Source organism: Callorhinus ursinus, unplaced genomic scaffold (genome assembly GCF_003265705.2).
Source record: "Callorhinus ursinus isolate GAN/ISIS: 27379988/994484 unplaced genomic scaffold, GSC_fseal_2.0 scaffold12, whole genome shotgun sequence".
Lineage (NCBI taxonomy): Eukaryota > Metazoa > Chordata > Mammalia > Carnivora > Otariidae > Callorhinus > Callorhinus ursinus.
The window spans coordinates 63,874,905-63,902,014 of record NW_027397074.1 but is presented as its reverse complement, the minus strand read 5'-3'; the positions used below and the strand labels follow the sequence as shown (position 1 = coordinate 63,902,014).

The 27,110-nt window shown below is 38.1% G+C and overlaps 1 protein-coding gene across 2 annotated transcripts in view; it reads left to right on the top strand.

The window, feature by feature from the left end:
- Positions 1–27,110, top strand: part of IQUB (IQ motif and ubiquitin domain containing) — a 207,990-nt gene that overhangs the window by 166,702 nt on the left and 14,178 nt on the right. For both annotated transcript variants that reach the window (XR_012380306.1, XR_012380305.1), the window contains exons 13-14: positions 13,268–13,361; positions 24,608–24,730. The gene's annotated coding sequence lies outside the window, so the exon portion shown is untranslated. The remainder of the gene's footprint in view (positions 1–13,267; positions 13,362–24,607; positions 24,731–27,110) is intronic.

The following is a 27,110-nucleotide window of genomic DNA, read 5'->3' as shown; positions in this document are numbered from 1 at the left end:
AAAATGGTGTGAGGGGGATATGGAGTCAGGGAGATTTTTAAGCAGGCAAGTTACTTCTTTGAACATAATTAGAGTCTACACAGCATGATGTTGATTTTTCTCCTCATTCTCATGGTTGAGGAATAAATGAAAATTAACAGCATCTTTACTGAGGTGAAACATAAAGTGATTCCAGCTTAGTACCTTATAAAATCAAGTTAATTTCCATCCCTGTGATAAATAATCCCTCAAAGGCCTGTCAGTGAAAACTCAGATACATCTTTGGCAATTTTGTTCACTTTAGGTCCTGGATGGTGTTTTTTATAAAGGCAAGCACAGTGTGGGAGGGGTAATTGGTTAGACTCTAGACAACCTTTCGGCTCTCTCTGGTGTATCTGTGAAGAGAGTCACAGAAAGCTACTCACATCCTGGATTTTGGCATGCATGATGCCTTTCTTCCTGAGTCATCAGGGCACCAATATGAGGCCATTTGGCTGGATTGACTTCATCAGGAATTAGGCTATAATGTATATTAGTATTCTTACCTCCATGGAGAATATGATTAGTACTCATGGGTACAACTCTCCATTCTTTCATTCTCTCTTCTGTAAAATGAGTCTGAAGGATTGGCTTGAAGTTACAGAGAAGAATGATTATGCACAGGCTTCCAAATCATCCAGCTCTCTACTTGTTCCTAAAAACAGTCAAATTAATTCTGTTACTTCAGTACTCTGTTTCTGTCGGCCTTGACACAATAAGTCACTTCTGAGAAATGGCAAGTCCTATGTCAGGATCCATCAGTGAAATGATTTTCCAACCTCAGTGGTTCCATGATAATGATTTTATAAGGACGATGAATGTGTGGCCTTCTGGTAGACAGGCAGCAAAGTACTCATCTCCAAATGTATAAAACAAATAGATTGAGGGTGTGGTCAGTCAATTATTGAATAAGAAGGAACTGTTCCTTATTCCATAGCAATTAATTGCTATAGATTCCATTCAATCATTTCTCTGTGGGAAATAGTCTTATGAAATGTAAACATTCCTGAGAAGGTAACATGTTAGGTTATTATCGACCACAGTAATTATGGTAGATTAAATTACTCTTCAAAATACTTGCAGGCTGGGCGTGGCATATGACTTGCTTGGGACTCAAGGTGGGCAGGTTGTAATTCCCTGCCCTTTGGGAATCAGAGCATGGTTTGATTCCCTGCCCTTTGGGCTAAGTGTGTGCCTTGCTTTGGCCAAAGGCATATTAGCAAACTGGATTGCATCATTGGCGTTGATCTCTTACATTTCTGCTATTGCTGTACTTCCCTTAGGATGCTTCTCTCCCCTCAACCTGGGCCCTAGGATGGCATACATGGAGAAGACAAGAGCTCAAACAGCAGTGAAGTCTGGTCTAAGCCAGCCAATCCTTAGCTGACCTGTATACATGTATCTCTTATTTTAAGTTCATATGTTTCTGGGTGGTTTGCGATGCAGTAACAGCTGAATAGCAATAACAATTTATTAATTGGACACTTAGTAGTTAAAGGTGCTAAATATACATTATCTCTGAAACAGTTGGTTTCATGTTAGATTAGGACAGTAAGTTTAGGATAGACTTCTAAATCCAATTGTACAATGATGTAAAAATGGATACACTGGAGTATCTATGGGGGGACATCTCCTTGCTTTCCTAAAAGAAAGGGGAAATCTAGAATATTCTATTTTATTTTCCCCCTGAGAGTGACTTAACAACTGTGGCAGTATGATACAATATGAGAATGGAATATGATAGTTTAAAAAGAAATAAAGAAGAATGAAAAAAATGTTTTAGTATCTACTTGTGACTTTTTAAGGATAGAAGATACATAGTATGATACAGTCATGTGCCAGGTTTCTATTTGGATTTACTCATTTATTTCATCCTCATAGCAATGAACTTAGGGGGTTGACACTATTATTATCCCCATTTTACAGCTGAAGAAACTGAGACATAGGAGTTTAAGGAAACTGTCATCCTCACCCAACTAAGAAATGGAAGCACCAGGACTAAAACCAAGGCAGACTGACTCCAGAGTCCATGTTGTAGCAAACCATGAATTAACCAAATCCTAAGGAACAGTACTACTGAAATTTGTAAGAAATATACAGCATTCCTGGGGCGCCTGGGTGGCTCAGTTGGTTGAGTGTCTGACTTCGGCTCAGATCATGATTTCGGGGTCCTGGGATGGAGCGCGAGTGGGGTTGAGTCGGGCTCTGTGCTCAGCGGGGAGCCTGCTTCTCACTCTACCTTACCCTTTGCCCCTCCCCCCACTCGTGCTCGCTCTCTCTTTCTCAAATAAATAAAAAAAATCTTAAAAAGAAAAAGAAATATCCAGCATCCCCTAAGGGAACAAGGAACTCTCATCCCTTGATCCTTCATACATGTGAACTCCGCTGAATGGGGTGCCTTTCCCTCTTTGCCCAGCACATTCCTTAAGACTCACCCTAGATGCACTACCTCCAGAAAGCCTCCTTGGTCTCCCTAGTCTGGATTAGGTGTCTTTCTTCTATGTTTTGGTTCTCCTTGTGCTTATGTCATTCACCTTCAACACCGTGTTGTTACAGTTGATTTGCTGTGTTGCTTCCTCAGAATATGAACATCTGGAGAGCAGGAATTATGTCTTTGTGCTAGTTACACAGAAGGTTCTTAATAAAGGCCAGTTGTGAGTTGTATGAGATAATACACTTATGGGTACAATAAGTGATCGGTATTTGGAAAGATTCCTTATTATCTTTCCAACTTGATTTTGTAACACTCTGCATCATCTAATAAGCTTCTTTCAAGCTGGTCTTCCAGTCTGAGAGCCCTCAGAGCTCTGGTCTCCCTCCAGGCCTTTTACATGGTAGCGTCCCTGCCAGGAGTGCTCCTCAGCCCTGCTCTTCCTATAGCTGGCTTCTTCACCTCTCGCAGCCCCCAGTAGCCTTGTCTGACTTCTTAAATCATCAACTCTACCTTGTTATCCCCTTTCAGTGCAGCCCCATGTGTTTCTTGCATATTGTATTGGGAGAGTCCATCAAGATACTAATTTGTGTTTTCTTTTTGTTGGTATAGAGGAATCAAAATACTGAGAGCTATTGTGTTTTGTTTTCTTTATTTTTCTCTCCCAGGTCTCAGAAGGCCTATTTTTAAAGAGGAGATTGTACTGGGTACTCCAGAAGGGAGAGAAGAAAGGCTAATGCCTGTGAGGTTGAGGGCCCGAGGTCGGAAGAAAACATTTCCAAACCCAGGGAAGGGACACAGGAGTGTGAATCCACAGGCAGTGGTTCCTTTCCAGTTTCCTGGCAGAATTTCACAGAAGGTTCAGAGTTCTGCTGAGCAGGATCCTGTTGTGTCTCTAGGAATGTTGGTCCCTTGGAACTAGACTCGTTACCTTAGCTAAGAGTTCTGAGTTCAAATGTAGCATGCGGCAACAGGCTGCCTGCCCTTTCAGGGCCATGTGGGCTCAGTCACTTCAACAATCCAACCCCCACCATGCTGGCCTGAAGACTGAAGGAGGAGGAGGTGGCCCCTAAAATGACTGAGATTGAATTTCCCACCAGCTCAATGTGTTGGGGACTCAGAGGTAGGTTTAAATTTGTTTGAAGAGAACAGATTAATCTGACAGTTCAGGCTTACTTGACTATAATTCATACCTGCTACAAAAGCACTTATCACAATTTGCAATTATATATTAGGCTTTTTTCACTTGTTCATTGTTTGTCTTACAGATTCTAAGTTCGATGAGGGCAAGAAGGCACTCAAGGAATTTTTCTCAAATCAAATTCAAATTAATGAGTTTTGCACATGATATGGTAAAGACTGTTCACTTAACTCACTAGTGAAGCATACTTACCAGAGTGCAAGGTGGTAAACAGCATCAGGAAAAAAATAATCACAGAAAGGTCGAGAAGCTTTTTCCACTTCTTATTCCTATTTATCAGCAGCAGAAATTTAACTGAGAAAAATACTGCCAAATAACCTCTTCCAAAAGATTTCTTAAATATATAAGAGTCCTTGCGTTAGGTGATCTGTTGAAAATGAACAAGGGCATGGGGAGACGGGTGGTTGTAAGGGTAAAGAGGACAAGTACATGCGACAGGAAGGAAAGAGAAAAGGGCAGAGGGGGAAAAGGGCACACTAAGGGAAGGAGACTCAGTAAAGGCCTGGGGATGATTCCTGAGAAGTTGGTCAAGAACATTCTATAAGAACTGAGTGAGTGGACTTAGGGGAAAAATCACCATGAAAAGCATGCTCAAGTGATCAGGAGTCCTGTGGTGGCAGAGTCCTTGCCCATCTTCCTCAGGAGAGATGGTCCATCATCTACATCTAGACCTGTACCAGTTAGTTCCCTCCTCAGCATGCTGCACTAGAACCTCACCACAGCCTGGCCAGTGGGACCCTGAAACAATAACAAGACTTGGGTGCATCCCTTTTTTAATAATTCTAATCAAAATATTTTTATTGATTCAAACAATATACATGCAGATATTAAAATATGAGATGGTTTGATGGCAAATTTCAAGATAATTGAATTGAAGTTGAATGTCTCTTTCTCCTTCTACTCCTGCCATGTGCCCTTCCTTTGCTTGCGCCTTTCGTGTATAGTTAATCTTCTTGTTAGAGAGCCTGACCTCCCAAACACACATTATACAGTGGGACACCCATAAGTCCAAAGGAGAGAACCAGAAAACCCAGTGGGTATGAGTAAGGAAGAGCCATACCTGTAGTTTGGGGTCCCTGAACTAAACACATCTTAGATGCCTGAGCTGGTTCCACAAGTAATTACAAACAAGGGAAATACATGGTATTTTGAAGCATACAACGGGAGTTCCTAATCTTTTTGGGGATAGGGAGGGATTAAGGAAAACTTCCCCGAGGAAGCAACATTTTAGCTCCAGCCATGAAGATGAACTGGAAATGGTTAGAAGCAGGATGGAAATGTGAATGGAATTTTCTTTCGGAGCTGTTCTGGGGATGTGAGATCTCAGTTTTTGTCTTTATGCACCTATCTAGACCTTACTGTATACCATAATCTATATGAAGGGTTGATTATACAAAGGTAAAGAATGAGGTCTTCCACTCTCATAAAAAATTGTGCATAAAGTACAGAACTTATATTGCTCAGTTAGGGGATGCAGGGGACTATTTGGGTTGTTTATTTGTGTTCACTTTTCCTGAATTTGTCAATTGGTCTTACTATCACTTGCCTGGTTGTTCTATTCTTTACAAATCATTACAGCATTGAAGCATTCAAGTGCTAAGATTCTACCATGAGTACAGTGAGTTTGAGCTATATCTCTAATGGTGAAGATGGCTTTGTGCAGAGTGGCCTTAAAACCAGCCATTATCCTTGGATGCTCTGCATTTGGCCACAATGGACCACAGAAGAGAGGGTGTTGATGGAGCACCGTAAGAAAGTACAAGTCATCCATCTTTGATTTCCCTATAATGGTCCTGCAAAATGCTCTTCTGCCCCAAAGAAAACTTTAACTAGTCACAAGAGAGTGCTGGTTATGGGAAGGAAAATTACCTTTCCCCCATGCTTTAGCAGTAAAAGTAAGGATAAGAATCAGGGTTTGAGACAAAGGCTGTTATTCACTGGCTCTCTTTTTTAGTTATTGTTTTGATGGTGGTGAGCTTTGGAGTCAGGACAGAATGGAGATGTTGGGAGAGGAAGGGCATCTTTCAAAATTTACAAATTACTAATTAAAATGAAATGGCCTTTTGGCACTCTCTGAAGTGGGTTATTGTAAGAGAAAAAAATCACTTGTTTTCCTTTTGCTTTTGGCATTATAAATGAATATCCCCTTAGGAAAATTGTATGTGGAGACTCAGAGGATTCATTGCTCTATTCATTAAGTGTGACAGGAATGAAAATGATTTTATGAAAACAAGGCTGTATGAGTTGGATTATATTTTTTATTGCTTATAATCTAAATTTTTTCCAATGCCATCATAGCGGTATCTGTTGACAAATATTTAGTAAGCTCTCAGTGTGTTTTCTCCAGAAAGTAACTGGATGAGGGTGAGAGAAAAGGAGGTTAGGTTAGAATAAAGACATAGAACCAACAGAACTCTGGTATCAACCCAGCCTGTTTTTATTCTAACTGGAAATCACATGTCAATGCCTTTTTTCAGGATCTGGCATTTACCATAAAGGAGACATTTAATCTAAAAAAGGCCAGAAAGACCAAAAAATATATAGAGAAGGACTATAAAGATAAGATATATATATATATATATTTATGTTTCCAGGCAATAGATAGATACCATGATCATATATGAATAATGACAGAAAGACGGACTTCCCAGTACTGGTTAGCAAATTCACTTTTTGACTCTAGATATTTTGGGTAAGGTTTTCACTTATAAATAAACATGTATGAACAACTACCCATGACAAAAACACCAAGGAATAAAAAACAGTTAACAGTTGTTGATATTAGAGTTAATAATTTGGCATTGTAATTCATACTGGATAATAAAACTACAGACAATGTTAAGTTCTGGTCAGTTGCTAAGTGGTTAGATCTTTAAAACCAATTTGGAAAAGGAAGACATGGAGCTATTGAACAGAGCTTTGGAAAACCATTCTTTAAGGATATTATTTCCCATGACCATACCTCTAGTTTCCAGAGTGCAAACTTAGTTTATGCCTACTGTCCCGCGTAAATATTAATGAATCCCTTTAACTCTAAAAGGTATACCAATTGGATAAAAAAAATTCTATCTACCCATGGGTCATCATGACTATCATGAAGTGGCTTCAGTTTGAGGAAGATGAACCATTTTGAATTCCAACTGAGTGTATTTATTGAGCAACCACTATAGACTCAGCAATGATAATAATAATAATGATAGCAGTAATCTTAGCAGGGAATGATTACCACGTTCTGGGTAATATACTGGGCACTTTACATGCATTAGCTCTTAAGTTTTGCAATAATCTTATGGAGTAAGTACTCTTATCACCATTATATTGATTAAAAAAAAAAGAAATAGAAGCACCGAGTAATAACTTTCCCAAGGTCATACAGATAGTACGTATTGAATCCAATATTCAACATTTTTATTCCAAGCCCTATTTCCTTAACCATTTTTTTAATCAAGAAGCTTCCTAATTAGTTAAGTAATTAGGTTAGAGAGTATAGCATAAACACATGAAATAGATAACATGGAATAATTAATAAGATAAAATGTATTGTATTGCCTAGTTCCCAGGGGCTCGTCCATCTGTGGAACACAGAGTTATTGCAAGGAGTTTTTAAAAAGTTATATAAAGCATAAAACATTATTTATAAATTGAATAAATAATATGCTTCATGTCTCTGCTATACTTTTATGATTGATAAATTATACCTTAAATTAAAAGCAGTACAGAATTCCAAGTAGTTTCTTTTGTCAATTCAAAGATATTTTTCTTAAAACCCTACTACTTTCAAGTTTTATGTGACCAGGGTATGGAGGATACCAGCAAATCAATAAAAGCTGGATAAACAAATTGCCTAACAACAACAAGCTCCCTATATGGAGAAAGTGAGTGTGACTACTTGATAGTTGTATTGGGAGATGAAATGTGGTGATGTGTGTGTCTGGAACAGCATCAGGCACGTAGTAGATGCTTACTAAATGATTGCTCCGCAAACGCTACTGAGGAACACATGTTGTGAGTAGGGTGTTTGGTTGCCATGGAATTTGGAGACGCCAGGATAAGAATGGAGAGATTAAAATGAGAAACATAAATGAGTTGTTGAAGACAGAAGGGGGTCTAGCAGGATAGGGCAGAAGAACAAGCGGGAGATGGTAGATGGTGGAAGTAGTAGTGATTGGGAATGGAGAATTTAAATATATGGTTACTTGAAAAGGAGAGTAGCACCCTCCAAAACACTCAGAAAATCCTTTGGGATATTTGCTTCCTTCTTTTCAACTATTGCTATAATTCGCTTTTCCAGAACTGCTTATTTATTTGAGAGAGAGAGTAAGTGGGGGAGGGGCAGAAGCAAGGGATAGAGAGAGAATCCTCAAGCAGACTCCCCCCATCAAGGGCAGAGCCTGCCCGGGGCTCTATCCCAGGACCCTGAGATCATGACTTGAGCTGAAATCAAGAGTCGGCTGCTTAACCAACTGAACCACCCAGGCGCTCCCATTCATCTCTTTAAAGCCAAATTTTATGCATGTTGAATTATATATGCTAAAAGATAAACAGTGGGAGCATTTATAATAAGTTCAAAGAACAAATAAATGAAGTGATTTTTTTTTTGCACTTATATTCCTCATTGTTTTCCGGATGTTTTGTGATCATTCTCCACTCTGCATTGGGATGTGGTAAATGTTCTTAATTATGGTCGTCAGAATAATGAAAGAGTTTTCATATCACAGGTGTTGACAGCAAACAAATCTGTGGTTTCAGAAAGGGAAGTTTCAGTCTGAAGACAAATGAATGTTACAAAAGCAAAATAGATATTGCAAGGATCCTAATCTCAAATTTATAGGGAGAACAGCACATGTCATGCTGTGCAGCCCAGGTCTGGGACATTTAATAAAAGGAATGGCTTCCATTCCGATTCCAACAAGAACATTAATTGTTCTCTTCCTGCATTGTGTCTAGTGCTACAGCACAAATCTTCCCTTAATTTGATTTTGGAAGATTCAGAAAGGTCCCACTCTTGATCTGAATTGTTCCGCTTAGCGGCATTATTGAGTTTTATCTCAGCAGCCTGGAGGTGAAACCCATCAACCAATCAGCACGTTTATACAGCATCCCTACTATGCATTTGGTTTTGTGTTAGGTGCCTTCTAGAGCCTACAATGGAATCACGGAGGCAAAACCTGCACATATGAAATAATAAGAAAACAATGAAGGCCAAACTGTGTGGAAATGACTCTCGATGCAATAGAAACCCAGAGAAAACAGAGATCAGTGTGGGCTAAATAGGTTTAAAATTTTTTTCTTATAATTTTAAATTATTATTATAAATCACTACCATTATAACAACATTTACTGTGCATTAAGTGCTCACCATATCCCAGGTACTATGCAAAGTACTCTGTGTGCCTTCTTTGATTTAATCCTCACAACAACTCTTTTCATTATTCCCACTTACATTGTGAGAAAACAACACACTCGTATTATTCCTAATTTATGAATGAGGATATTGACTCTTAACGTGGTTATGTAATTCAGCCATAGTCAGAGTTAGCAATGCCAGGATCCATACTTGAGTTCAAGTTTGTCTGACTCCCAAACCATTATGCACATGACCACAATATATTCTACTGTAAATTTGTAACAGGATGAAGTACATAAAGGAAGTCTTAAGTATATGTAGATTCCGAAAAGGAAGAGAGAAGAGGGAGGGTATTTCATTCAGTAGGAGGAATAGCATACAGACATACACACTGACACAAGAAGGAGCATGGCATCTGTTAGGAGCAGTGGAAAAGAATATGTCCAGAGCAGAAAGTTAGTGCCATGCAGGACTGCAAAGGCTGAGTGGATCTGGTTTGCATAGCCTTGTGCTGTGAATCTACACAAACCAAGGTGTGGAGCCTGAAGCTGGGTCAGACAGGCAACAGGTGGTACTATTCAATATTCTAATATCTGATAGCAAAAGATTTATATCACAGTGTGACTTGAAAGAAAACATGTATCTGATAAAGAACTTATATTGAGAATATATAAAGAATACTTAGAACTCAATAATAATAATAATAATAATAATAATAATAATAGGAATAGTAGGAAGACCAAACATTCTGATTTTTTTTAAAAAGACCAAAGATTTAAACAGAATATATGCTAGAATAGCTAATAAGCACATGAAAGATAATCAACATCATTACTCAATAAAGAAATGCAAATTTAAGCCATACTGAGATACCACTACACACCAACCAGAATGATTAAAATTTCAAGAACTTAGAATACCAAGTGTTGACAAGGATGTAGAAAAACTGGAACTCACATTCCACTGGTAGGAAGACAAAATGATTCAACCACATTGGAAAATAATATGGCAGTCTTTTTTATTATAAAATTTCCAGATGACTCAGCAATCCCATTTCTAAGTATTTACTCAAAAGAATTGAAAATATATGTCCACAAAAGGCATTATGCAAGTAGTTTTATTTAGAATAGCCAAAAACTGGCAACAATCTATATGTCCACCAACTGATGGCTGGATAAACAAATTGTGGTATATGGTATATCCATAAATCAAATATTATTCAGAGGTTAAAAAAGAAGAAACTACTGATGTATGCAAAATTATGGATAAAGCTTCATTGACAAAATCAGTGTAGTTCTTAGCCATAGAGTTTTGGAAAAACTGAACTTTATTCCTTTTTGTTTCTCCTCCAAACAGTATCCTGTTCTCTACATTTAGTGTCAAAAAGAAAATACTATCATTGTCCCACTGGCATATGTTTACCTTTTAAATACTTTTGGAAATAAATCTATATGACTTAAATACTGTTGTACTATCCAAGAAGGGAAAAAAAACAACATCTTGAATTTTGTCAACAATAGGTTACTGTAGATTTTTTTTCACTCAATAGAGAATGCCTTGGTATAATACTTAGAAGTCATTGTCTTTATTACAGCATTTCCTTACCACCCATATCTGACATAAGAGTGGTCTTGTGTTGATATGTACTTGCTTCTACCCCAGTGATACACATTCATCCAACCATTCATTCAAAAACATTTTTTGAGTACTCTCTAAAATATTCGGTTCTATGCTAGATCCAGAGAATAAATCTTATTTCAAAGGCCTGAGCCTCCTGGCAGAGATAAGACATGCCAGTAGTTGATAAGGATATAGTATAATTGTCATTGGTTCTCACCTCTGGCTTCATAAGAGAATCACCAGGGAGATGTTTCAAGAAATGATATTGGGTTCCAACTGAGAGATTCTAGTTTAATTGGTCTGAGGCAGTGCCTGGACATCAGTATTTTTTTTTTTTTAACAACACACAAGTAAATTTAATAGCATCTGTAATGGAGGAAAGTACAGGGTACTGTGGGAGCATTTGGGAGTTACCTAGGATCCAAAATAAATATCTGGTGGAATTGATTCACTCAATGAGAGAAAGAATATCTAATTAAATCAGGAAGAAGTTTCTCCTAACCAGATGCATCAGAATATGGCAAAACAGGAAAGTCCTTCACTCAACAAATACTTACTGAGTAATGTCTATATCAGAGGCACTGTCCAAAGACCTAAGAACTAGGTCCCAGTAACCAAACAGAAGTCACTCCTCCTCTTACAGAAATTATAGTATGATGGTAAATACTGACATTATACTATTAATTGTGGAAATGATAGTTAAATTACAATTCTAAAAAATGCTATAAAACACAGGAACTATGAGGGTCTAGCTGGATAGACCCAGCTCACTCTGGGTGGCCAGGAAGATTTATCTGAAGGACTGATATTTATGTTGAAACTTGAAGGATGGACAAATGGTTGTCAGCACTAATGGGAATGCAGAGAATTGCTAGCAGAGAAAAAAAACTGTGAAAAGCCCTGATGTGGAATGCATGGTCAGTGGGTGGCCAAAGAACAGACTTAAAGTAGGGTTACGGAGGAAAGTATTTCTTCAGTGTGGCAGATTACTCAGGATTTAGTAGGCGATGCTGAGTCCTGAGTGTATCACATCCCTTCTGTTCCTGTGCAGCATCAGCATCAGCAACACATCAGTTTGTGTGTCTCTTGGCAGTTAACAAAATATTTCCACAAATATCTCATGTCCTCAAAACAGTCCTGTCTCTTAGATAATGTTCAAAGATGCTAATTGACTTGCTCAGCTTCACATAGCTTAAAAACAGTCTGTAGAACCCAAGGCTGATGACTCCAAACCTGAGCCTATTTCCATCACAACACAGCTAATATTTTTTAAATAAACTAATATTATATATATTGTATGCAGCTAAGTAAAGATTGCTCTGGTAACTTTAGAATCACTTGTCTAGATTTTATGACAGTACTAAGATGTCAGGAACACTTTGTGATTTGTTGTTTATTTTTATAAGAACGAAGGAATCAAAAGACAAAGGGCGAATTTAACAGTAGCTAGGCAGACCTGTCTAGATGAAAGGAATTTATCAAGATAGATCTTTGTTCAGAGCTAGAGGGGCCTTATATACTCAGTAACTGCTTCCAAGAGGAAGTGAATGCCCACACTCCCTAGGACTAAATGTAAAGAAAAGAGAGGCTTCTCACTGCCCAAATTCTACAGATGAAAGAGAAAGAGCTTTGGCTTGTCAAACAAAGGTTCCAAGGAACCTATGGGAGCTCTGAGGAAGCAACCAACAGATGCAGTCTTTGTACTGGTCTAGGGTGTTTGTCTGGCCAGGAGGGAAGCTGTGCCTTCCTCAGTTGCCTCCACGTGACCCAGGAACATGTTCACTGGCCGCCATTTTGATGATAGCATCAGATCAGAGCCACCACCTCCCCAAAGTGACACTCCCAAGGAATTTACCCAGTGCCTGCCTGAGTGGAAAAGATTCATGGTAGCCATGGGACAAAGCAATTCATCCTTCTTGGCACTTTTGCTTGTAGTCCAGACTGGTTAGATTGTAAGTAGCTATTACCACAAAAAGATTCAGAGAGAAATATTTTCTATAGACATTAAATTGGGACACAAATTATGTATTTAAATAAGTAAACCACTACCTAGACAGAACCAAATGCCAGAAAAAGTAACATCTGATAACTTGCTGACAGTGTCAACTCTTTAATATTTGTCTCTATATCCTAAATTTGCAAAAATATAATACATATATATTCCAGAGAAGGGAAGTCAGGTAGTTTTGAGTTTGGGTGGGCATCTCAATTCCTTGAAAATAACCAAAGGTTTTATAAATACATGATTATCTCATTTGGTCAGTATTATTAGAAAGCAAAATATTTGAAAAGCAAATTTCTAGATTACTAAAAACAAACAAATATCAAAATATATATTCCCCTATTTTTACTTTTTACCATCCTTTAGTATAATTGCCCTTTGTTTTCACCAGTTGTAGTTAAGAGGCTCAGTTTCCCTGTCCCTCCAGGCAGGCTCCCCATGGCCCTTTATTTCTCCGATCTCTTATCCAGTCTGTCTTCTGGTTTAACAGATTCCACCCCCTAAAAGTTCACATATTTAGTCTTGATTCCTCTTTTCCATTTCCACTTTGGTGTCAGAGTTCATGTATGACCTGAACTACTGCGAAATGTTTTAAATTCTTCTCATGGTTGCCTGCTTCTAACTCTATTGTCATTACTCTATTGTCAGGTGAGATGGCTATCTGCAATGACAAAGCAGCACCTTGGGGCCAGGCTTGCTGTGCTTAGAGATTTTCCAACATCATGGAATCTGCCTTCCCAAGGTAAATCCCAGAAATCTACTTTCTCTGGCTTCTTGGTAGCAAGGGCACAGGTGTGAGACCTGGGCTCCTTTACTTAGGCTCATCCGTGTAACACTTGGATTCAGAAGTGTGTAAGTAGAGGAATGAAGCTCTACACATATTGCATTTTGCTGGCAATCGTGGCAGGAAGTCTGGTTCTGGAAACAGAGTCACTGTAGCATTCAGTGGAAGCAGCATCTCAGATGGCCATCTCCAATGGAGCCCATCCTGAGCATGATATGGGGTATCATTTTTCAAAGTAACCTAGAGTCTAGTTCTTCAGCTCTCCCAGGGGTTCCATGAATCACGCAGTATTCTTTCAGTAAAGTCCACTCTTTTTCTTACCCCTTATAAGCGTGGAGTAATCTTTCTGAAAGATAAAACCAATCATTGCACTTCCCTACTTAAACTTCTTCAGGGCTCCCTACTGCCTACAGAATGAAGTCCGGATTCTTAACTTGGCATTCCAGGTTCATCATCATGTAGGTTCCATCAGCTTTTCCAGCCTCTTGCCCTCCATTCTCCCCACACAGACACTGATCCAGGTACACCAAACAACATGCAAGACCCTCTATGTGCCATACCCTTTGATTGGAATGCTCCTAATTCCACTTCTGTCTGTCCAGTAAACACTCCTCTCCTTCTTCATGTCTTAGCTCACCCTGACCTTTATTCCCTACAACCTCCTTGACAGTTATGCATTTCCCTTCTTTCTTTCAAGTTATGTTCTCCATATCTCTATTTTAATACTCATCACACTGCAGAAATTGTTTAGAGATTGGCCTTACCTACCCAGGCTGTATGCCTTTCAAAGTCAAAAACTAGGTGCTATTTATCCTTGTACACCCACTTCTAGCATAGTCCCTAATGCTTGATATGAGCTTTATATATCATGCGTGAATAGATAATGAATTCACCTAGTCCTTTTAATTCATTCAGCTTTACCTCTCTGTTTAAGTTCCTTTTATGCTTTAAATCTTCCAATGACCCAAATCTTACCAAAACCTATAGAATTTAAGTATAACCTGACCCTGCCTCTCTTCCAACCTGGGGAGCTGATAAGGGAGGATTCTTTTCAATCAAGAGTAGCAAGCATGCCCAGTTTTCATTGCTAAGTATGCCTATAGGCTGTAGGATCTGGCTGGAGGGCCTCAGGCATGGAATGACGCAAAGGGAAGGGGCGCTGTTGGTAGAGATGGAGACAAACAATGCTAGTAGCCACACATGAGAGATGGTGTGGGTGAAATGCAGCCACCAAAAAGCTGGATGGGAAGGAACCAGAACTGAAATGTGAGTTCAACGTTTTACAGAACTTTGTGGTGAATGGGGATCTACTTGGTCATTGGAAAATTCAAGATTGGGAAAAGGGAAAGAAGTTAAGGCTCACTGCCACTTACAGATTTCCAGTGGCCCTCAGAGGAGTTCCAGTCCCCCCGACGGCAAGTGGCAAGTGGAGAACTAAGAAAGAGCATGCTGTCATCTGTTGTTAGAAGGCAGTTAATATCTTACCCACAGATCAAATGAACTAAGGAATGCCACCAGTGGAAAAGTAAGCTAAAAAATGCATTAGAAATGACAAAGGAAATGACACAAATTAGATGAAATAAAAGCAACAGAAATTCAAACAACAGACACAGATTAAAAAAAAAAACATGTTTTAAAAAAGTTTTAAATTGAGTTGACAATTTACTGGTCTTTTATCCCTCTGTCTTTCCACTGGAGAGTGTACCCATCCTGTGCCAAAGCGGTTGGTGCCTGTGGCAGCCATTTCCTCGGGCTGATGTGTTGTCTACCATGGGTCCTTCTAGCAGAAGCAATGCTAATGGGCACCAGGACTCACTGCCAGGTGCCCTCAGCCAGGCTGCACACAGGGGTGCAGGTCAGAGGGCCTTGCAACAAACCATCATTGCAGGGCTTGTTGGGCCCCAATTTCTACGGTGGTGTTTTTGCAGAGTTCTAAAGAGAGCTCCCAAAGAGTTCATTTGGGCATCTGCAAAGATTTCAGTCTAAAATCAATCAAGGTAAATGATTCTACAGCTAGGATTTCAATGTATTTTCTCCTCCTTCCCCCTTTCTCTTTTCATTAAGCTGAGTGACTTAGGCACTGATGTTTCCTGTCTCTAAAGCTGCTGGTGGTATGGTGATTTCATAGAGCATCTCATTCAGATTCTCCCACAGGGGCTAGTATCAAGACACTGACCCTGATCTATAATCAAATTCACTGGCTGTCTGAATCTGTCTCCTTGAAGTAGCAGAATCCTGCTGATATGATTGTAAATACTGCCCCTCTGTAAGGGAGCATTGTGTTTGAGGTCCTGGATTGTCCCGTAGAAGTGGTTGGGATGGCAAACACTGGGCAAAATCAGCACTGCAAATTTTTCACTACAAAAAGTAGATTATTTTGTTACTCTTAATGTATATTATTTATCAGTAAGGAATGGACATAGGGTATACTATAGGACTGTTTGTATCTTACATTATGATGAGATGTTAAATGACAGTGGGATGGAGAGGTGACAAAGGTATTATCTTAGTGTGACCATGGTTTGAGTGAGCTTTTATCCATTAAGTTCTGTTGCTCATCTTGGATATAAGGACTTGAATTAAAAGACTCAAATGTCCAACTTCAGTTTGGCTTCTGTATGTTTAACTCCTATTACTGCTGGAGTAATAAATGTATCTGCTAGAGCATTCCCAAGCATAACTCATCGTAGGCTCATTTTATATTCCAGAGATTGCTTAGCAACGATATACAATAAACTGTGCTTCTCTTGGGATACAAAGATGACGTTGACTTCTCGATTAGACCCGACTTTAACATTCTTTCTTAATTAATGATGACAGTGTGTTCTCTGAGTCATCCACACTCTGTGATATGTGGCTAGCTAGGTATAGATCTATCCTAAGGGTCACAGACAGAGTTTTAGTTGGAAGAACTATGAACAGGATTATATTCATGCCTTCAGTTCTGTTAGAATCATACTGAATCAGTTGCCAACATTTAAATATCAGGAAATTTCACATAAAAGATTATGTTACTGGGGTTTTTTTTTTAAATCTGAGAAATCTGATAGCCTGGGACCTGTAGCATCTCATGCCAACAAACTGGCCCCAAGGATGGCTGCCTCCTCTCATGGGCTGTCTACTTTCGATTTTACCAAGGTTCTCTGCTTGCTCTTCCCTTTCATGTTTGACCGTCTTGAACCCAAAGGCATTTGAGTTTGCAGTCTCTGCTTAAGGGAAGGACACTCACCTTAATTAAAGTAATTCCTCCTCTGTGATGAAGAAAGCATGAATTTCCCACTTACTTTCACCACAACTGCATTTTATTTTCTCAATGGGATGAAGCTCTGTGGCCGGTGAATCAACAAGTCTGTCAGGATCAAACTAATTTTTGACACTCAAAAATAGATTACTTTAAGTGTTTAAAATTCTTAGTGAAATTTTTAGTTAATCTTAAGATTCTGTGAGTGCTCAGGATTTCTAAAATCCTCCATACCACGAACTAATCTACTCAGGTCAATCTCCATTCCTTTTGCCACCTCATTCATTCCCTTTGACCAGAACCCTCTCCCCAGACCCTCTGAAGATCCCAAATCTTTGTTTTTAGACTCCACTTAACTCTCAGTTTGTGCCAGGGCGAAGGGGACCACATGATGCAATTTTCCTTGGACAGCCCCACGGTAATTATTAATAGCATCCCTTTTGTTCTCAAAAGTGTCCATATTTGAGCAATAAAATAGATGGCTACCCTACCCCGCTACTTCAATCCATAATGATATCTGTGTTTGTGATTATCCTAACATACAGCAGTCCATGGTCTAGGATTTAACAATTATAATTTTCTTTTTTTTTTAAGATTATTTATTTATTTATTTATTTGACAGAGAGAGAGCACAAGTAGGGGGAGCAGCAGAGGGAGAGGGAGAAGCAGGCTTCCCACTGAACAGAGAATCCGATGCGGGGCTCGATCCCAGGACCCTGAGAACATGACCTGAGCCAAAGGCAGACGCTTAACTGACTGAGCCACCCAGGCGTCCCTAACAATTATAATTTTCTTATTTAATAGCAGTCTTCTCTGAGTGTGAGGAGTTCTTTTTATCAACATTAAATTGAATGGGTACCTCTAACTACCTACCTCCCATAGAAGGCAAACTTCTTTCCAATAACAATAATTTACCTCATATTTGTTTAGTTTTAGCACTTCTCAAAATGTGCTTTGGGGACTCCTGTGGGTCTACAGAATTGTTTTCATAATCAAAGACATTATTTGCTTTCCTCTCTCACTCTCTCACCAGTATACAGTGGCATTTTCCAGAGGCCACATGACATGATATGGCAATAGATGGAATGTAAAGTCCAACTGTTTTCAGTCTCTAAAGAGATTTGCAAAAATGTGAAATAATACCATTATTCTCACAGTTTTTTTGAAGAGTAAATTTAGGCTTCTTAAAATATATTATTGATGTTAGCCTATAATGGGGTTATTATTTTGGGTTTTAAACAAATTGCTAAATATTTAAAATTTTTCTCAATTTTATTTTCTAATGGCACATGAGAAAATGTTTAGGTAAGAGTATAGAGGATTCTGAGACTGATCGTTTGAGAACTGACAAAGTGCTTTTATACTTTTCAAATAATTTCACATTTATTGTGTAATTTTGAGTCATTTTATCTTTTCTTAAATTGAGATGTGATTCACATGCTGTAATGTTCACTCTTAAATTCAGTGGATTTTTCATATATTCACAAAGTTGTACAATTATCACTACTATCTAATTTCAGCATATTTTCATAACCAAAAAAGAAACCCCAGACCCATTAGTAATTAATCCCAATTCTCCCCTTTTCCCAGCCCCTGGCAACCGCTTATCTACTTTCTGTTTCTGTGGATTTGCCTATCCTGGGCATTTCATTTATAAGTTATTGTGCAATATGTAGCCTTTTATGTCTGGCTTCTTTTACTTAGCATGTTATCCAGGTTTATCCATGTGGTAACATGTATCAGGATCTCATTCTATTTTATGGCTTAATAATATTCCATTGTATGGATATACCAAACTTTGTTTATCCATTCATCATTTGGAACGTTTCCACTTTTCAAAAATCCTGTAAAAAATGCTCTTGTAAACATTCATATGTGAGTTTTTGTGTGCAGACATGTTTTTGTTTCACTTGGGTATAAACCTCAATGTGGAATTGCTAGGTCATATGGCAACTCCATGTTTAACATTTGAGGAACTTCCAAATTGTTTTTCAAAGCTGCTGCACAATTTTACATTCGCACCAATCACATATAGGGTTCAGTTCCTCTACATCCTTGCCAACATTTGTTATTGTCTTCCTTTTTTTATTGTAGCCACCCTAGTAAGTTTGAAATAATATTCCATTATGGTTTGATTTGCATTTCTTTGGTGGCCAATAATCTTGAGCATCTTTTTGTATGCATATTGGCCATTTGTATATCTTCTTTATAGAAACGTCTATTGAAATCTCTATCCCATTTTAAATTGTATTATTTGTGTTTGTATTGTTGAATTGTAATTTTAAAAAATATATTCTAGGTACTACACCCTTATCAGATATATGATTTTTAAATATTTTCTCTCATTTTGCGGGGTGTGTTTTCACTTTCTTGATAGTGTCTTGGAGCACAGAAGTTTTTAATTTTGATGAAATCCAAATTTGTCTAGATTTTTTTTGGTTACTTGTGGTTTTGGTATCAGGTCTAAAGAAAACAATGGCAGAGGTGTCAAGTATTGGTGAAAAGATATAAATTTCCAATTATAAAATAAATAAGCCATGGGCATGTAATGTACTGCATTGTGACTATAGTTAATAATACTGTAATTATACATTTAAAAGTTACTATGAGAGTAGATCTTAAGAGTTCTCATCACAAGGAAGAAAAAATTTGTAACTATGTGTGGTGATGGATTTTAACTAGATTCCTGGTGACTATGTCTCAGTAGATACAAATATCCCAAACCATTATGCTGTATACCTGAAACTAATATAATAAGTCAATTATATCTCAATTAAAATAATAAACTAGATAAAGCCAACAACAACAACATGAATGAATGAATGAATGAATGAGTAAATGAATGAAAATAAATAAACAAACCAATGCCAAATTTCAGGTCACAAATATTTAAACCAATGTTTCTTCTAAGAGTTTTATAGTTTTAGCCCTTACATTTAGTTCTTTGATCTATTTTGAATTAATTTTTGTATATAGTGTGAGGCAGGGTTGCGACTTCATTTTTTTGCATATGGATATACAGTTGTCCCAGCACTATTTATTTAAAAGACTCTTCTTTCCCCCATTGAATTATCTTCCTTGCCTTTTTCAGAGTAGTTTTACTTTTACCTCAATTTTCATTACTTCCAAGTCAGTCTCTACTAATTGTGCCTTTCACTCAAGTTCAAAGTGCACATTTCCGGATAGAGCACTGGCTGCCAGATAATTAGTGAAAACATGTGACAATGAAGTCAATTCTGAGACAATTTACTCAATGTCTATGAAACATCTTCCAGGATGAGTGATCACAGCAAGCTGCTGGGTCTATGAAAAGATGAATGATTCTGTGTAAAATCATCTTAGTTTCCTTTTACTATATAGATTGGATTTCTTGAGGTTCTATGTCCAGTAGGTTTGCTCCAAGGTGTTTTATTTATTTATTTTTTTTTGAGGATTTTATTTATTTGACAGAGAGACACAGCGAGAGAGGGAACACAAGCAGGGGGAGTGGGAGAGGGAGAAGCAGGCTTCCCACTGAGCAGGGAGCCCGATGCGGGGCTCGATCCCAGGACGCTGGGATCATGACCTGAGCCGAAGGCAGATGCTTAATGACTGAGCCACCCAGGCGCCCCTTAAAGCTGTTTTAGGTAGCAAATCTCTTGCCTATTTATTTGAATTGACTTTGGATAGTTTGTTTTATATTGATAATAGTTTTTTTTTTCACTTTTAGAAGAAAGAGCACCAAAAGTTAGAAATCTGTACATTTTTTCTAGAAAATTTTGAGAATTCTACATTTTTTGAAAGAAAAATTTTAATGTACATACTGAAAAGTAATTATTTGAGTACAAATCAGTTCTAGAAATATAGAATGTAAGAGCTGTGAGATCATATAAATCCTTGATTTTTTAAAGGGAGAATAATGAAGCCTACAAAAGCAAATATAGGAGACTATAACTAAGGTCTTGAAAGAGTTGCAAAATGGAAGGAACTTTAAAACTTGCAGTAGTAATCCAGATACAATACATATTTACAGAATCTATCTACTTGGTAAACAACTGGAGTGCTTCTCCCAGTATAAAAGAGTTGACTTATCAGCTATCATAATAATACATTAACTAAGCCAACAGGAACTAGGCAGCAAGGTTAAGATGAAAAGTTACCATGAGGCTGTCAGACCAAGGGAGTATCACAATAAGAGATGAAAATCAAGTAATTGTCTTCTAAGAAAGTATGGGATGGGGGAATAGCAGACAAATGCCTTGAATGTTTTAGATATGGAGAGTCTTGAGATTGAGAGTGGTTAAATTGGCCATTGAAAGACAAATTTTATACATGGCCAAATCTTAGAATAATGCTCCAAGGAGAATAAATATCAGATATAGAGAATATGGATTTGGGGTGGAGGATACTCCCACCCCTGTCCCCTCTGGCAACCGCCAATTTATTCTCCATATTGATGAGCCGGTTTCTGTTCTTTGTTTGTTTGTTCATTTGTTTTATTTTTTAGATTCCACATATAAGTGAAATCATGTGGTATTTGTCTTTCTATGACTTATTTCACTTAGCATAATACCCTCAAGGTTTATCCATGTTGTTGCAAATGGTAAGATCTCATTCTTCTTTATGGTTGAGTAATAGTCCATTGTATATATGTGTAAATATATAAATATAGATATATACCACATCTTCTTTATTCACTCATCTATCAATGGAAATTTAGGCTGCTGCCATATGTTGGCTATTATAAATAACGCTGCAATAAACATGGGGTGTATATTATCTTTTCAAATTAGTGTTTTTATTTTCTTTGGGTAAATAACCAGTAGTAGAATTACTGGATTATATAGCATTTCCATTTTTAATTTTTTGAGGTACCTGCTTGGGTCTTTATCATTTCAGGTGATGCCTCCTTCCCCTGAGGGGAAGGTCTGAGATCCATTCACTCTCTCAGCCTTGGTCCTTCCCATTGCAGGCTCTCTCCTTCTCCAGGGGGCCTCTGACGAGATCCCCAAGTGGCTGATGCTGAGTCTTCCCAGGAGATAACATCCCTATAAGAGAAAAGAGAGGAAGGAGTGGCCAGGAGGAAAAATACTAGTGGTTTCCAACACTACTCGGTTCATACTAACTCCACATGGGATCTCTTGGAGTTTATAGAGTCACATATATGCATTCACACATATTTAATACTGATAACATTTCTTTTCTAGAAAATAATGAACATTTCTAATTTTTGAGTGATTACTGATGGATAGTTCTTCTTTCTCTGGTGAAAACCGTGATATAATAAGTATAATTACTAATACTTCTTATCCAGACAAAAGCATATTTCAAAGTATAGAGGAAGAACTGTTTAGTGAAGCTGAGAGTAATTTATGCCTTAGAAAAAAATGGTTTATGTCCTTTTTGGCATTTATGCTAGCCAAGGAGTAGAGAGTAGACATAATCAGATGTGTAACAAAAACTTCTGGGAAGGTAGATTTCAAAAATTTTTAAAGAACTGTGGATTTGTTCTTAAAGATGGGAGACAGGACCATGCCATCCTGATTACCAACAAGGCAAAAGTTGTTGCTGTTAACTGTACATGAGTGAGTGAGATGTCAATCTTGGGCCAGATTCTAGAATGGACTACTTTTACTAAAAGTACATGTCTACTAAAAGAAGACAATTCAATAGACCTGAGTTAATGAGTATCCAAGAGCTGCTTTCTAATGCAAGAATGTCAACTTGAAGAAAAGTATCTGGAGAGAGGAACCTATTGACTACATTATCAATGATTTTAGATAAAAATATGGAGGGCACTATCATTAAATATGTATATAGCATATGTATGTGATAGATGACAGAAGTCATGGCAATTTAAAACAGTAAAAATCTAACGAGATAGAAATTCACAGGGAAAATTTTCCATATTTTTCAGTGTGACAACATAGGGATTACTAAGCTATAGCTCACAGAAAAATATTTTGAATGTTTATTGGATAGTAAGCTCAGAATGTTTCAGCAATGTAATAGGGCAATGCAAAACAAACTCTGCAGAGCAGCTTGCATTTCTATAAGAACCACATGAGAACTGCTCCTGTCTACCCAGCAGCATCTGCAATAGAGCACTGAATTCAGGTAATAGAGTTTAATACCTCTATTGGCCAGGGATAGAGAAAAAACTAGTTCATGCTTTTAATCTGAGATGAGTGCCCCGGATAGTGGAAAGACTTCAAGTTTGAGACCTGAGGAAGAGTTGAAGCAAGTGGACAAAGGGAGACTTCAAAAATATAAAGGTTGTCTGGAAGAGTAGCTGGATTTCTACCTCCCCATCTCTAGCCCAATGATCCCAAAAAGCAAATTTTAAAAAGTAGATGGAAGGTACAGGAAGACAAATTTTGGCTCAATCTCAGGAAAAAAAGAATCTAACAGAGAAGTGAGGGGTTATTTAAATATGGAATTTAAATATGGATTTAAATCATCCATGGTTAGAGCCACTCAAGAATGGGCTAGGGGTGCCTGGCTGGCTCAGTCAGAAGAGCATGGGATTCTTGCTCTCAGGATCGTGAGTTTGAGCCCCACGTTGGGTATAGAGATTACATACATACATACATAAGTTAGGAAAAAAAGAGAATGGGCTAAAAACACAATCAAACAAATGGGCTTTTCAGCACCAATGTGTCACAGGGGCCTAAACAATTTTCCAAACCAGAGATACTGTGATTCCCCACATGTAGAGGAAACCACATTATGTCAAGGCTCTTGCTGTGAGAATTTCTAATTAGTTATTTTAGGGACTATGATCCTGGAGATTGTTGTGAAAGATAACAGAGCTAACAGAATTAGTTGCGTTGTCACAGCACGTGTCTTATGCTCTAAGCCATGAGGAATTCTTGGCCGTGTGCTTGGTGTCTTCCCCATTTGATGGTAAGCTGTCTTGTGGAGGCACCATATCTTACTCATATCAATTCACTTGCTTAGAAGGGTCCATTTTATTAGCCTCATTTCTTTTAAAATCTCCCAGAATTTAAACTACTCACCACTGTCATTTTATATCATGTTTATCCAGGCCAAAAGTATAAATTAAGCTGTGTCCTCATGGTCTGTAAATTAATGTGGTTTAACTGCACAATCATATAAATCGAGAGGAAAATACTCTTCTGAAAATGTACCTCTTTGAATCTGTGGTTAAAGAACATGGATGAAAATGTAAGCATAAATAACTTGTCAGAATAAATGTCAGTAGTTTCCTCATAAGGTCTTAAGTTGTCACAAGGCACACATTAACTTCTTATAAACAATGAATTTCCTCTATAAGCTACCATTTTTAACCCAAAGCTGCCAAACCCAAATAATAAAAGCCATATGGTGAAGAACAGTGAATGCTGTAGCTACGTCTACAGAAAATTACTGCAAGAGGGCAGCCTGGCTAACTCCCTGGGCTCATGGTAATGGCATGTTGTGAAATATTCTATACTTAGGTAAAAAATAACTTCCAAGGAAGATGGGTCAGCTTGACAGTAAGCTGGATTATGTCAATGCCACTTACTTACTACACTTAAAATGAATCACTGTTAGGAACTATGTGAACCCTTTCTCTCTTCACTGTCAACAAGGACAGGAGATGTTCCAAGCTCAAATGGACAATATGTTTGGTGGTGAAATGGTGGGAGAAATACCAGTGTTTTTTCTGAGAGAGAAAAAACAGACCTAACGGCTGTGAGCAATGGTGAATTTCATAGCAGAACTGAGATCACGAGGGCCAAATTTTTACCTCCCTGGTTTCTTTAAACTGGTCTCTGTGGCTGTACCTAAAAGCAGTTTCTGACTGCCTGCTTTGAACCATATGAAATCCTTCTAACTTTACAAGAGGACTGAACACTTGGATCAGCTGGGATCATGTGGTCTGTTTCTGTGGTTCCTCAGCTTCCAATGCAGGGAGTCCTAGAATCAATTGTAAGCAATCCTCTCTTTACCTTAAACTCTGGTCTGCTTTCCCATCCAGATGCTGGCAACACCTGCTACATCCAGGAGTCCTGGGTTCGCCTCTGAATACCCTACAGGTTATCACGAGGGTGACAGTACTGTCTCACGTGTACAGATGGCTGGAACGTGACTGTTACATAAGGTGATTGGGCATGGGAGGGAAGGAGGGAGGGATGGGCAGGGAGCAAAAGTAAACAGAGTTCTAGACAATTCACCTTTCTTTTCTAATGGCATGCCAAGTATTCCAGAATGTCCTTTTTCCTCTTCTCTTCTCCTCCACATCTCCCTCTTCCTCCCTCCACCCCTAAATTTTTCCCTTTTATTCCCCAGAGAGCCCAAGATAAAGATATGGTCAGTCTTGGTCAAAGGGAAACGTTCCTCCCACCCCAGGAGAGGGTGTGACCAGTTGTATCTGGGCTGGAGTACTAAGGTGTTCTGGCAACTTCCTTTTTTTTTTTTTTTTTTTTTGCTGGAAATAGGTCCTCTTTTGGAATGTGCTTTGCTTCTCAGTTCGTGAGAGTTCAGGTCCTCACCTCCTAGGACACAGTTCAATCTTCACTGTTCAGTCAGCCATTTACTTCAGGGCATTGGAGGAATGATTACTAAAGTTGTGGTTAATAATCAGTATACAAATTTAGGTGTTTAGGAGTTGTGCAGGAATCTGGAGTCTCCAGGGTGATTTTCCTTCCCACATGATGGCTTTATCCTTTATATTAGGAAAGAAAAATTAAAATTGATACAGTTAATTGGTGTGGGCCTGGAAATTTTACTATATACATCATCTATACATTTCACTTTCATCAAGAGAACTCACCTTAAAGAATGGAAAAGTGGTCCAGAGGAAATAAAAAATATTAAAAATTACTGAGGAAACTGACCACTAGATGCTAGTTAGGAGGGAAAAAATTATCTTAGTTTTCATAGTGTCCAAAAAGGTTTGGGGGCACAGCTCACATATGGCACTCAGAGAGTAAACCCTTCACAGTGCAATGTCTAGAAGTTATGGAATTTATAACGTAACCAGAATATATAAATGGAGATGCACCATTAGTGAGTGTCAGAATTAAGGACTTGTCGAAGCTTAAAAACAAATGACTGTGAGGAGAAAATCTGACCTATATTGTTTGACTCGATGGTCTCAACAATAGCAATTGACTAAAAGTGCCATGCCCTTTGAACTCTAAAAATTCTAAGAATGAAAATAGGAACACACAGTAAAAGCATTCTGACTTTTTTTCCTAGTCAAAGTGTAAAGTATACACACTTTCTTGTCTTAGTATTTATGGGTACATTTGCAATGGAGCAAATATTCCCCCATTAAAGAAGCCACATCTCTCTGCAAACCTAATACTCTATTGAAGAACTGCTCTTATTTCTTTTAATTTAAATTCAATTAGCCAACACAGAGTACATCATTAGTTTCAGATGTAGTGTTCAACAATTCATCAGTTTTGTATAACACCCAGTACTCTTCTTATAAACCATACTCTATCAGCAATGAGGCTTTATTGGTTCCCATTCATCTATATTTGTAGGTAAGTTTAGAGAAACTTTTCACAGAGTGTTCACTTGTCCCTAGCACCTTGTTAGGGACATAAAGGGGAGTAAATTACTGTCCCCTGTCCTCAGAGAGTTTGCAGTCTTATTGAAGATTTAAGATTTACATGTATTATTAAAATAGTAATTAGTATAAGTGATTTACTCCAGGCTGACTGTATCTTACAAATACCAAGTCAATGATTCTCAAATATTAGTATGCATGAAAACTATGTAGAAGGCCAACTAAACATGAAGCCATCTTTTGACCCAACAGGGCAGGGCTTCTGTACCTTCGTCCAGCACTCCAGATTATTTGGCTGTAGTTGGCCCAGTGAGACTCCTGGGTGGGTGTGTGGAAAGTCATGAATTATCAGGACAGATCTGTAGAAGGCAGCAGATTTGAGATGAGTCTACAAGTCACACTTCAAGGTTTGTGGGATTTAAATATAGAGAAGGGAAGCATATTCTTGAAAGAGGGAAAGGCCTGAAGAAAAGCACAAATTTGGGAGCAAATGTGGTATAAGACAGAGATACCCAGAAAACAAGGCTGAGAGAAGCATGTAGGATATCCACATAAAAGCTGATTTCCACTCCCCTCAGGTTGACTGTCTACACAACTTACTTATCCTGGACAGTCTAACTTCTTTATGAAGGTACTCGGAGTATATACAGTAGGAATCTTTCTTTCTCTTTATGCTTATGCTTGAACCCAAGTTTCACATGTTATGTTCAACCATAAGGCTCAAGGAACATAAAAAAAAGCAAACCCTAGAGCTTCAGTTTCTAAGCCAACCAAATCATGTGTCTATATACAAATTCTAGATCTGATGATTTAGTGTTTAGTGTCACATTCATAGTCATTATGGTAGACATATGGCATAGTACAAAAAAAAAAATCATTGCCTTAGGAACCAGAAAGAACAGGATTTACATCATTATTATATCATGTAGTACCTGGGACATTTTACATGGCCTCTTTGAAT